The following is a 13,307-nucleotide window of genomic DNA, read 5'->3' as shown; positions in this document are numbered from 1 at the left end:
AACCACTGAAATACCACGTGCAGCAAGGCCATATTGTTTACAGGACCTCCTGCCTGCTTCTGCAATATTTGAGACCAGTTGTGCCTATTGATAAGTTGCACCTTTAACCCTTTCACCCCCTTTTCAGGTTGATTAAGGGTACTACAGCACTTACTTTTATATGTATGCCATTTAAATAATGTGGACTATTTTATGTGCTGTCATTTTGTTATGCAACTCCAATTGAAAAGAATGGGCCCAGGGATAGACTCAAATGCACATGAGCCTCTGAGATTTTGCTACTATTTTAAAGAAATGTGCCCAGAGATGGCCTCCACCATATGCGAGCCTCTGTGATCCTATTCCTATTGCTTTGCTGTCTGTGAAATCCTTACTGGTGAAGAGAAAAGAACCTGGGTACGGACTCATTTTATATCCTTTGAGCCTCCAAGAATTGTTATTTAATGTTTTACATTTTCTATGGACTACAACTGTTCTATTATGGACAATTTGCACTTATGGACTATCCTGGTATCACTGATACGCTGCACCAGGTCAGCGCCCCTGTTCCCTCACATTATCCTGAGAGAAGAGAACGACGCCCCTTTTCACCATTACTTGTTCCTTGGCCAGTGGAACTGCCTGATATATAAATATAATGTATTTTTTGCAAATGTAGATGAAATTTTCCTGCTTTGCATTATTTTCTCTTTTTCAGGTGCAGTATCCAGTATCAGGTGGGGTATGTAGTGTCCCACTAGGTAGGGGTGGGCACTACACAAGGTTCAATTGGTGTGCGCGTTACTCCTACTCACAAGGGACAGAAATGTTATATTTAATTGTGCATTTAATGTATTTTCTAATGTGTTTTCATATGCAAAGTTCCCCTGTATGATGCAATAGCAGGCCTAGTTGGGTGTAGTTAGACATCCCAGACACTAGAGGGAGATAGGGAGCCCCTAGTATAATGTAGTGTACGGGAACTGTAATACCCGTCACTACCAAAAGGTCACTTGGTGTGCTGTCGTCCCTCCTTAATTATGGAGAAGTTGGTATATGTCAGTTTTATAAAATGTCATGTAATGTAATGCATGTATTTCCCTGTTGCTATGAAACTTGCAAGTACAGGCCGGCTAGGGGTGTCATTCCAGCTCTTAGGCATTAGAGGGAGCTAGGGAGCCCTAGTTTATATAAGGGCCAGACAAGGAAGGGAAAGTCAGTGTAACCTGATCTAGTGTGGAGTGCAGAAGTCAGTCTAGACCACAGCTCAGAAGTTTCTAGAGCCTGAGGAAGTGTCCAGAAGCTGAGAGAGACAGAGGCAAAGATCAGGAAAGCCAGAGGTACTCAGAAAGACAGAGGAGGTACTTATAGAAGCCATAGCCAAGGATATAAAGCCAGAACTAGGTTAATGGGCCTTGGTGAAGAATTGCTGTATTCCAGGATCAGACAGAATTAGAGTGCAAGCTCCTGTGCTGCAAGTCCTGTGTTCAACACTCTGTAATTACCCTGCTATAACTGAATTGCCTGCATCGACCGAATTGCAAAATCAACTGTATGCTTAGGAACTGCATTTCCTATATTGTCTCTGCTTGGAAAACTACTAAAGTTGGAGTTCTGTTTTAAGACTACGTTTCCTCGATTTATTCCTGCATCCGCAAACGGCGTGCCACCGTTTACTTGGCACTGGCGTCACGAACTATTCCTTACCTATACCTGCCCTTGCAGAGAGTCAGCTGTACCAGGTTAGTGTATATTGCACTACATCACCCAGAAACACCTACTACACACAACTTGAGTACGCTGCACATCTCTTTTGGCGTCACGAACAGGATACGCACGCTTTCTAGTGCAAGAAGCGTGAACTTTGTGCCTTATACAGTTGCCCTGTGACCAAAGTGACAATTTGCCTGTTTATTGCAAGTGGACTTTGTGGACTGAAAATCATACCCAAAGTGTACCAAAAACCTCCAAAAAGCGCTGTGCAGTGTTGCGCTACACAGAGGAAGAAAACCGCCGCATTGGAGTGTGGTTTTGTGGACTTTTTACAATCCTGCTTGCTGTCAGTGAATAGACAGCGTTTGTACCTAAAGATGGCCGCTGAGCTTGCTGAATTTACTGCTGCGTCACCTTCATCCCGAAAAGGCGGGAAAAATTGGCGCCTTTCTGAGGAAAAAGCGGGAAGAAGGTCAAGGGCAGGCGCCACGGCTTATCTGGACATTTGCATGTCTGCCAGCATGGACACCGCCTTCCATATACTGGAATACCTGGGGGGCGGCTCCCCAATGCAATGGGAGGAGCTGGCTACTCTAATTGACGCGACCCTATCGCTCTCCTCAGAAGGATCGAGCATGTTGGATTGTGAACAGAGCGTTGCTGCAATGTCCGCACCTGAAATTACACAGATGTCTAATGTTGGTGTAGAGCCAGAGGAGGCTCCACCGGCCTACGCTCCGGGACCGGAGCAACCCGCCTGCCGCCCAAGGGAGAAAGAACCCGAGCCCTGCTATGGCTCGTGGAGGGACTTTTTCCAACCATCTTTTAAATGGTCCTCCCTGATGGCGGAGATCCGAGAGGCCGCTATAAAGCGGAACACAAGGACTAAAATCGTCTATGAGGAACTAACCAAGACCATACATGAGAAACATACGCACACCCAACCCCGCCTGGAAAGGAGAAAGGGAGTGGTGCTGTCGTTTGACAAACCCCGTGGCTACGGGTTTATTCAGGACTATCTAACTGGCAGAGACCTCTATGTTAATCGAAGGTCTGTCAAAAGAGACTACCTCCCTTCGTACCAGCACAGCCTCCGCGAGGGAGAGGAAGTGGAGTACACCCCTGCCGAGGGCCTGCGAGGCCCTTATGCGACTGCTGTGACCCGTCCCAAGCGAGCACCTGAGGACTGGGAGGCAGAAGAAAGAGAAGACTACTCTGGCTGCGAGCGAGAACCGGAACGCTCTCCAGAGCCGGCCCATCACGCCTTTCAGGAGCGGAGCTCCTTCATTGGGCCAAACGTCTTCTGGCAGCCAACCGTGTTGGAAAAATGGGTGAGCCCTTACCCTTCCCCCGAGCTGCCTCGTCGGGAGAAGACGATATCTGAGCTGGAGCAGTTAAAAGGACTTAGTGCTACCTTCCAGAACATCCGGATGGGACGGAGACCAGACGCATCGCCAGAACCTGCAGAGGCCGAGTCCGCGTCATCGGTGACTGTACCTGCGCCGGCGGCGCCAGCAGAGGACAGCGACTCCGACACAGACAGCATCGGTGAGCAGATCGTCCGGCTGGAGGAGAAGTTGCGGGAGTTGCGCAAGACATACACCGCCAGGATCCAGACACCGCCGAGGAAGGATGAGGTAAGGGTGCCTGTCACCACCCGCCGACCGCCTTCTGTAGCCACCGCTCCGTCAGTGCCCCAGACCGGACCCGCGATTGCCGTAAATTGCTGCACCCCGAGCACCGGACCGCTTGCTGCGGTGGTGCCAAGCACGTCACACCCTGCAGTGATCATGCCAGGGCCGGCACGGTCCATCAGAGGACCCCCTTTTCAGGTTGATCAGGGGTTTTACAGCACTTTTCTTGCCGTCCGTTATTGTGCAACTTCATACTAAGGAACCGTGCCCGGAGACAGACTCAAAAGTACCTGAGCCTCTGAGATTCTTACTCTTTTAAAAGTAATGTGCCCAGAGATGGACTCCACTGCATGAGAGCCTCTGTGATTTAATAAGAAATAGCCTGGGTACGGACTCATGTTTGTTATTTGAGCCTCCAAGAACTTTTATACCGTTTTATACTGTTTTATCCATTTTGCTGTTCTATCATGGACTTATTCATTGTCATGGACTATCCTGGTTATAATGTTACGCTGTGCCAGGTCAGCGCCCCCGTTCCATTCACTATCCTGAGAGAAGAGAACGACGCCCCTTGTCACCACACTTCACTTTTGCCAATTGGACCTGATGTAAATGTAAATGCAGATGAATTACATGTATGTATGCCTGCATGTCTCTATTTTCTATTTCCGGTAGAGATTCCAGTTGGGCGACCCATGATGGAGTACGAGGTCGTACTCAGCTTAAAGCAGTGGGGTATGTAGTGTACGGGAACTGTAATACCCGTCACTACCAAAAGGTCACTTGGTGTGCTGTCGTCCCTCCTTAATTATGGAGAAGTTGGTATATGTCAGTTTTATAAAATGTCATGTAATGTAATGCATGTATTTCCCTGTTGCTATGAAACTTGCAAGTACAGGCCGGCTAGGGGTGTCATTCCAGCTCTTAGGCATTAGAGGGAGCTAGGGAGCCCTAGTTTATATAAGGGCCAGACAAGGAAGGGAAAGTCAGTGTAACCTGATCTAGTGTGGAGTGCAGAAGTCAGTCTAGACCACAGCTCAGAAGTTTCTAGAGCCTGAGGAAGTGTCCAGAAGCTGAGAGAGACAGAGGCAAAGATCAGGAAAGCCAGAGGTACTCAGAAAGACAGAGGAGGTACTTATAGAAGCCATAGCCAAGGATATAAAGCCAGAACTAGGTTAATGGGCCTTGGTGAAGAATTGCTGTATTCCAGGATCAGACAGAATTAGAGTGCAAGCTCCTGTGCTGCAAGTCCTGTGTTCAACACTCTGTAATTACCCTGCTATAACTGAATTGCCTGCATCGACCGAATTGCAAAATCAACTGTATGCTTAGGAACTGCATTTCCTATATTGTCTCTGCTTGGAAAACTACTAAAGTTGGAGTTCTGTTTTAAGACTACGTTTCCTCGATTTATTCCTGCATCCGCAAACGGCGTGCCACCGTTTACTTGGCACTGGCGTCACGAACTATTCCTTACCTATACCTGCCCTTGCAGAGAGTCAGCTGTACCAGGTTAGTGTATATTGCACTACATCACCCAGAAACACCTACTACACACAACTTGAGTACGCTGCAATAAATGTCCAGGCCCAGACAGGGAGAGCTAGTGCAGAGTCAGGGGTCTGAGAAGACAGAGGTTAGAAAGCCTCCTCCTGACATGCAGCTTGATAGCCCTGGCTGCTAGCTATGACCAGGAGGCTAGTGAGGAGACCTAGCCTGCCTGAAGCCAAGAGAGCCTTAATTAGCTCTGAAGATACCCCAGTTGCAGGACAGAACCTCCTGGGAGAAACCCACAGTCATCCACCAAACAAGTAAGGAAATCCCAGGGAAAGATAAGTAACTCTGATGGGCAGATGCAGTAGAAAGTAGAGCAAGGATTTAATTAATACCAGAGGAAGATATAATTACCAAGGATTTAAGCCACCCTTTTGGCATCTGGGCCTTGGGATAGAAAGCCAGACGGGAGTTCTAGAAAGAACAAGTGTACGCTATTTCTGAGGAAAGGTACAACCTGATTCTGAGAGCATTTGTGGATTTACCCTCTGAGTATCTTGCATAATCAATACCTGCCATCTTGTGAATAAGCCTACTTGTGAAGCTGTGATTTAAGAGACTGTGTACCACCTGCATGTACAAAGTTGGACTGTTAAGTAAAGAAACGTTTGGTTCACTATTCCATCTGTGTGCCTCCCTCATTCCAACTACCAACCGGTGTGCCACCGTCAAAGGCACTGGCGTCACGAATCCAAAAGGGACCTTGCCCCAGGCACACAAAATACCTGTAACATCCAGGGCACCTCATCCACCATCAGGCCCAGGGCCGTCTTTACCGCAGGGCAAAAGGGGCAGCTGCCCCGGGCCCAGTTGCTCCTGGGGGGCCAAGCAGCATTTTACTTGGATTTTACTTGGGCCCCCTATATTTTGTTGCCGCCGCCGCCCGCCGGCCATCTAACAGCACAAAGTCACGGTCCGGTCTACAGAAATAGACTGAGTGACAGAGTGAGGAGGGGGCGTGGGGGCCGCGGCCGCTCTGCGCTCCGCTCTGCTGCCTGGCCTCCTGTCTCTTTAACAGAGCAGACCAGTGGCTGCTGGAGCGTGACGCAGCTGAGCTGCCGCACAGGCAGAGAGAGAGGAAGGAGGCGGAGCCCGAGCCAGCAGCCCCAACACACAGCCTGAGCCAGCCAAGCAACTGACAGAACTTACAGGTATTTGGTAGCCCGGGGGGGGGAAGGGGGCGTCCCTGTGTGTGTGTCTGTCCCTGTGTGTGTGTGTGTCTGTCCCTTTGTGTGTGTGTCTGTCCCTTTGTGTGTGTGTGTGTCTGTCCCTTTGTGTGTGTGTGTGTCTGTCCCTTTGTGTGTGTGTGTGTCTGTCCCTTTGTGTGTGTGTGTGTGTGTCTGTCCCTTTGTGTGTGTGTGTGTGTGTCTGTCCCTTTGTGTGTGTGTGTGTGTCTGTCCGTGTGTGTTTGTGTGTGTCTGTCCCTTTGTGTGTGTGTGTGTCTGTCCCTTTGTGTGTGTGTGTGTCTGTCCCTTTGTGTGTGTGTGTGTGTGTCTTTCCCTTTGTGTGTGTGTGTGTGTCTGTCCCTTTGTGTGTGTGTGTCTGTCCCTTTGTGTGTGTGTGTCTGTCCCTTTGTGTGTGTCTGTCCCTGTGTGTGTGTGTCTGTCCCTTTGTGTGTGTGTGTCTGTCCCTTTGTGTGTGTGTGTGTCTGTCCCTTTGTGTGTGTGTGTGTGTCTGTCCCTTTGTGTGTGTGTCTGTCCCTTTGTGTGTGTGTCTGTCCCTTTGTGTGTGTGTGTGTGTGTCTGTCCCTTTGTGTGTGTGTGTGTGTGTCTGTCCCTTTGTGTGTGTGTGTCTGTCCCTTTGTGTGTGTGTGTGTGTCTGTCCCTTTGTGTGTGTGTCTGTCCCTTTGTGTGTGTGTCTGTCCCTTTGTGTGTGTGTCTGTCCCTTTGTGTGTGTGTCTGTCCCTTTGTGTGTGTGTGTGTGTCTGTCCCTTTGTGTGTGTGTGTGTCTGTCCCTTTGTGTGTGTGTGTCTGTCCCTTTGTGTGTGTGTGTGTCTGTCCCTTTGTGTGTGTGTGTGTCTGTCCCTGTGTGTGTGTGTCTGTCCCTGTGTGTGTGTGTGTCTGTCCCTTTGTGTGTGTGTGTGTGTGTGTGTGTCTGTCCCTTTGTGTGTGTGTGTGTCTGTCCCTTTGTGTGTGTGTGTGTCTGTCCCTTTGTGTGTGTGTGTGTCTGTCCCTTTGTGTGTGTGTGTGTGTCTGTCCCTTTGTGTGTGTGTCTGTCCCTTTGTGTGTGTGTGTGTCCGTCCCTGTGTGTGTCCCTGTCCCTTTGTGTGTGTCTCTCCCTGTGTGTATCACCATGCCCACAGTGTTCCTATGTCTTGACGCAGCTGCTTCAGAACGTTCTGTGCGGGGCAAGAGGAAGAAGATGGAAGAGGAGGCAGCGCCAGCATGGAGTCCGTGCGATAGACACAGGGAGGCACACTAAGGACGAAGGTAACACTTCCACATGATCTACACTAGTGTTATCTGTGGTTTTACATAGGACTGCAGGTAACACTACTACATTATTTAGCACTAGTGTTATCTGTGGTTTTACATAGGACTGCAGGTAACACTACCACAAGGTTAGCTCACACAGGGCGCCTGAACACCTAAGGCTGGCCCTGGCCGCGCACCCCAGCGACAAGGGATGACGTCACTGATGTAATATGCCTCTTATATGTGGAGAGCGGTGATGTCACAGATGTAATATATTACTTATAAGTGATCTATTACATCAGTGACATCACCACTCTCCACACATAAGTAATATATTACATCAGTGACATCACCGCCCATCACATATATGTGGACAGCGGTGATGTCACTGATGTAAAATATCACTTATATGTGGACAGCGGTGATGTCACTGATGTAATATAACATTATATGTGGAGAGCGGTGATGTCACTGATGTAATATAACATTATATGTGGAGAGTGTTCATGTCACTGATGCAATACAGCGCTCCAGATGGCGAGCAAAATGGTCGCCAATGCGCCTTAAAATTTGCAGATGGTAACAAGACTTGTCATAGGCTACAGGCCTGAGGTCTATTTGGTAGTGAAATCCCAGCGCAGGCAGGCGTGATGATGTCATCACGCCCGCCTGTGCCAGGACGCGGTGAGGTGTGCGCGTCTGTGTTGCACCATCCCTCGTCGTACCAGCAGCTAGTGAGCACCAGTGAAAGGACACAGGTGAGTATAAGATTTTCGCTTTTTTTTAAGGTGTGGGAAGGCGGGATCCAGGGGGCCCAAGTAAATTCTTGCCCAGGATCCAATCAATATTAAAGACGGCCCTGATCAGGCCTGGTCCCTACATACAGAGTGTGCCCCAGAGGAACCGTGTCTACCTCTCCTTCACTGCCACGCGCCTGCCCAGGGTTCTCCAATACAGTGAGCAACCCTCGATTGCCCATAACCGTGACCTCACTTCGCTATACCCTGCAGGTCTGGCGTGTTGCAGAACATGCTGTTCTAATCATTGTAATGGGCACCCTTCTGTCTATGTATGCCATTATGTATGCTTAAAGGAGTTGTCCGAGTTATGTCAAAAACAATATAGCACTGTAAATCTTATGGTCTGCAATATATACATAATCTAAGCAAGTTTTAGGCAAAATATATATATATATCCTCATTTCCCTCATTCTCTTCTGGCCTCTATTTACCTGCAATAACAACAATCTCTGCAAACCCTGCTCTGCAAAGGTAGTGAATAACAGAGCTGCCCTGAGTGACATGTCTGACTGCTGGGAGACTCCGCATCATGTTGTATGTGTAGGACTACAAGTCCCAGCTGTACAATGACATTGCTGATACACTCAGGATCTTCCCCCTACATGTTTTTGTGCAATGCTCTGCAGAACTCCTCTAATCTGTCAGCTCTGTGTGTGCAGGATGAGGAGGGAAGATCTGTAGTACCCCAGAGGGGGCACTACCATTCTTACACCTTACTACTGTCTCTAATGGCTAACAAATGTCATCTGTGTATTTGATTCTAGGTCCTCTGATATTGTGCCTTTATAACATTGTATTACATGTAACATTCCTGGTTAAAGTGGCGTAGGGATCGCCATAGCAGCCATAGCAATGGCTATGGGGCCCTACGCCACTGGGGGCCCGGGCTGCCGGCTGAGGATTTAAAAAAAAATTCTAATTCAAGTGGCGGTGGGATAGGGCCCCCCCCATTGGTGGCAGTGGCAGCTGCAGTTCTGATCGTAGTCCCAGCAGTGTAATGCTGGGGCTCCGATCGGTTACCATGGCAGCCAGGACGCTACTGAAGTCCTGGCTGCCATGGTCAGTTACTCTGTAGCATACTTACATGCGCTGTGGCCACCGGGCGCTCCTCCTTCTTGTAACTCGTCACAGGTCTGTACGGCGCATTGCTATAAGCATAAGAAATGGGCCGCACAGATCTGTGTATTACAAGAAGAAGGAGCTCAAGGCAGCCACAGCGCATGTAAGTATGCTGCAGAGTAACTGGCCATGGCAGAAAGGACTTCAGTAGCGTCCTGGCTGCTATGGTAACCGCTCGGAGCCCCAGCATAACACTGCTAAGACTCCAATCGGAACTGCTGCTGCCACCAATGATGGGGGGGAGGTTGGGGGTCCGCACTGCCCACCAATGATTTTATTATGAGGGGGGGCGCACTGTCCACCAATGATTTTAATACCGGGGGGGGGGGGGAGAGGGTGCACTGCCCACCAATGATTTTAATACCGAGGGGGGGAGGGTGCACTGCCCACCAATGATTTTAATACCGGGGAGGGCGCACTGGGGGCTGATGGAGAGGGTACTGTTGGCTGGTGAGAGGCACTGGGGGATAAAGGAGAGGGCACTGGGGGCTGATGGAGAGGCACTGGGGGATGATGGAGAGGCTCTGGGGGCTGATGGAGAGGCTCTGGTGGCTGGTGGAAGGCACTGGGGGCTGGTGAGAAGCACTGGGGCTGATGGAGGGGCACTGGTGGCTGGTGAGAGGCACTGGGGGCTGATGAAGAGGCACTGGGGGCTAGTGAGAGGTTCTGGGGGCTGATGGAGAGGCACTGGGGGCTGGTGAGAGGCACTGGGGGCTGGTGAGAGGCAATGGGGGCTGCTATGAGGCTACTGGGGGCTGCTATAAGGCTACTGGGGGATTCTATAATGCTACTGGGGGCTGCTATGAGGCATATGGCTCTTATCTGAGGTCTGATTGGCGGTCATTCATATTGGGGTCTGAGCTGAGGTGTTATCTGAGGTCTTATTGGGGTCTTATTAACATTGGGGATCTTATTGGGGTTGTTAGCTGAGGTCTGATTAACATTGGGGGTCTGATTGGTGGTCTGACCTGAGGTGTAATGAAAAATTTTTTTTTTTCGGAGCAGCTTTGAGAAAAAATCCCTCACAGTCTCCCCTACCGCTTCTGCCCAGCCAAGCCTGCCAGCACCCCTGAGGCCAAGCCTGCCAGCACCCCTGAGGCCAAGCCAGCCAGCACCCCTGAGGCCAAGCCAGCCAGCACCCATGAGGCCGAGCCTGCAAAGCACCCCTGAGGCCGAGCCTGCAATGCACCCCTGAGGCCAAGCCTGGAAAGCACCCCTGAGGCCAAGCCTGCAAAGCACCCCTGAGGCCAAGCCTGCAAAGCACCCCTGAGGCCAAGTCTCCCAGCACCCCTGAGTCTCCAGAACTGTAAGTAAATTATATATAAGGAGAGCTAAATTATGACGAATTATGTCCGAGCGGCTCTTCACCTACACGTGTATCAGCACTAGATATATACCCCTTACTCACCCTGATACCCAAACTACACAAGATACATATCCCTACCGTCTGTCTAATATGTTGAAGAAGAAGAGAAAAAAAGAAGGGGGATTAAATGCAGTAAAAAGGGAAAAAGGAAAAGTATTCTCTGGAGCGCCAAGAGGACTATTTAGAAGTGAAGAAATGTTAGGGATGGGATGTAGGTGGTTTGGTGGGTATTCACCGAGGCAGCACCCTAAAGCAGTGTACGTCAGTGCACTGCAAGATAATATGGAGATGAAATTTAAAAAAGTGCTGGGGGGCTTGCCCAAGGATAGTGGACCGGGGAGGGTAGTGGGCAGTAGCACAGGGGCGCCAAGGTGAAGCGAAAACAGATAAGGGCGGTGTAGTAAGTCTATGGAAGGTTACTACTTTGCTAGTTGGATTTGTGCTTCTGCTTCACAGTATCGATATATTGCAAAGGCATATATATCACTGTGTCTATATAGTTAGTGGTTCTATTTCACAGTCTCAGTATATGGAAAGCCTATATATCACTGTGTCTCTTTATATTTTGTTATATTGATTCTATTTTACAGTATCGATATATGGCGACACATGTATCACTGTGCGGGTATTTAAAAGATAATAAATAATATGGATAATAATAAATAATGTTAAAAGAATTATATGAGAAAGAAACGGAAGGTGACTTACTTCACCAGGGAGGCAGATATAGGATAAGCAAAATACACCTACCATGGTTATGTGTTTTTAACCCACACTGCTCTTGAGAAAGGGGAAGATATCCCGAAACGCGTTGAGCTTTTATTCATTTATGCAATAAAAAACTCTCCATTTGGAACCCTGACTACCATCATTTGGGATGTGGAGGAAAGTTTATACCATCTGACAAGCGATCTCGGAGGGGGAGGAGCAGGTATAGGTGTATTTTGCTTTAGGGTGCTGCCTCGGTAAATACCCACCAAACCACCTACATCCCATCCCTAACATTCCGTCACTTCTAAATAGTCCTCTTGGCATGGTCCCTTCCATGCCACACTCACAATGTTAGACCTGACTAAAGCCTTATTCACACGTCAGTGTTCGGTCAGTGATTTCCATCAGTGATTTTGAGCCAAAACAAGGTGCGGCTCTAAATACAGGACAGGTGCAGATCTTTCCCTTATACCTTATGTCTGTGGAGGCTCCAATCCTGGTTTTGGCTCACAATCACTGATGGGAAAACACTGACATGTGAATGAGGCTTAGGCTACTTTCACACTAGCGTTCGGGTGTCCGCTGGTGAGCTCCGTTTGAAGGGTCTCACAAGCGGCCCCGAACGCATCCGTCCAGCACTAATGCATTCTGAGTGGACGCGGATCCGCTCAGAATGCATCAGTCTGGCAGCGTTCAGCCTCCGCTCCGCTCAGCAGGCGGACACCTGAACGCTGCTTGCAGCGTTCGGGTGTCCGCCTGGCCGTGCGGAGGCGTGCGGATCCGTCCAGACTTACAATGGGGACGGATCCGTTTGAAGATGACACCATATGGCTCAATCTTCAAACGGATCCGTCCCCCATTGACTTTCAATGTAAAGTCTGGACGGATCCGTTCAGGCTACTTTCACACTTAGAAATTTTTTTAACAATATAATGCAGACGGATCCATTCTGAACGCAAGTGTGAAAGTAGCCTTAACTGTTGCGCCGCTATCTGCGCCTGAAATAGTCCTAATTTAGGCATATTTCAGCTTAGTAAATGACACCCTTAATGTTTTATCAATAACATAAAATGCTGCAGCCAGGATTTTATAAACAGAGAAATAAGAGCAACAGAAGAAAGGAAGAGCGAAAAGGAGAAAAAAAAAAAAGAACAAATGACCTTTTAGTTCCTAACGTGATTTACCTTTCTCTGGAGTCCTTCAAGCAGGATGCAGAGGTTTGTGATCTTCTGCAGAGCTCTGGGATAGAAAGGAAATCGTCTCCTATTTATACAGGACAGACCCGGGTTTCACTTTCGATCTGAGTTTTCTGGTCTTTGACCTTCTGCATTGTGCTGTGGAATTGCTCTTAGATTTCCAGTCACGACCAGTCTGTTCACGACCAGGAGCAAGCACATTATAATAATAACTCCTATACCAAGCACATAAACAGGAGGAAAACCTGAAATAATTTCCAACGTTAACTATTAACATCAAAATAACAAGTCACAGTAATAACAGAAAACATAATGCAGTTTTATAAAAGCTACACAGAGTCAGAGCCACAGGGGAAAACAGGGATCTCTTCTACCCTTCATATTTTGGGCACAGTTCTTCAGACACACACAGCAGAAAATACAGCATGGCATACAACTAGGTTTGCCACCTGACGGGTAAACAATCGGCCTAACCAGTATTTCATCCAGAAGGTCGGTGCCGGTATTTTATTTTTACTGGCAATTATAACTGCTGGTAATTTTCTCTGACATGGTTTGCACATGGGCATAATCATTTTTACCGTCCACCCTCCTTGGTTTGGTGCTGGTGGAAGTGGGCAGGAGGATTAGATGCCTGCATCGGTGGTGGGAATTTGGAAGGGAGGAGCCACATTGATACAGACCCAGATGGACAACCAGCAGCTGACTGGTCCAGCGTATGAGGATGTACCGCCTGCCAGCCTGACATGATTACCTCAGAGGCGGCCACCGCAGTGCAGACTATGAGGTAGCACTAAGGCAGAAGAACTTTGTTACTGGCA

The 13,307-nt window shown here is 48.8% G+C and overlaps 1 protein-coding gene across 1 annotated transcript in view; it reads right to left on the bottom strand.

Annotated features, from left to right (window-relative positions):
* Positions 1–12,637, bottom strand: part of LOC120978977 (interferon-induced very large GTPase 1-like) — a 53,903-nt gene extending 41,266 nt beyond the window's left edge. Inside the window, exon 1 of the mRNA XM_040407453.1 lies at positions 12,475–12,637. The gene's annotated coding sequence lies outside the window, so the exon portion shown is untranslated. The remainder of the gene's footprint in view (positions 1–12,474) is intronic.
* Between the last annotated feature and the right edge of the window lie 670 nt (positions 12,638–13,307).

Source organism: Bufo bufo, chromosome 9 (genome assembly GCF_905171765.1).
Source record: "Bufo bufo chromosome 9, aBufBuf1.1, whole genome shotgun sequence".
Lineage (NCBI taxonomy): Eukaryota > Metazoa > Chordata > Amphibia > Anura > Bufonidae > Bufo > Bufo bufo.
Note: the sequence above shows the minus strand (reverse complement) of the source record. Positions and strands in the feature narration are given on the sequence as shown.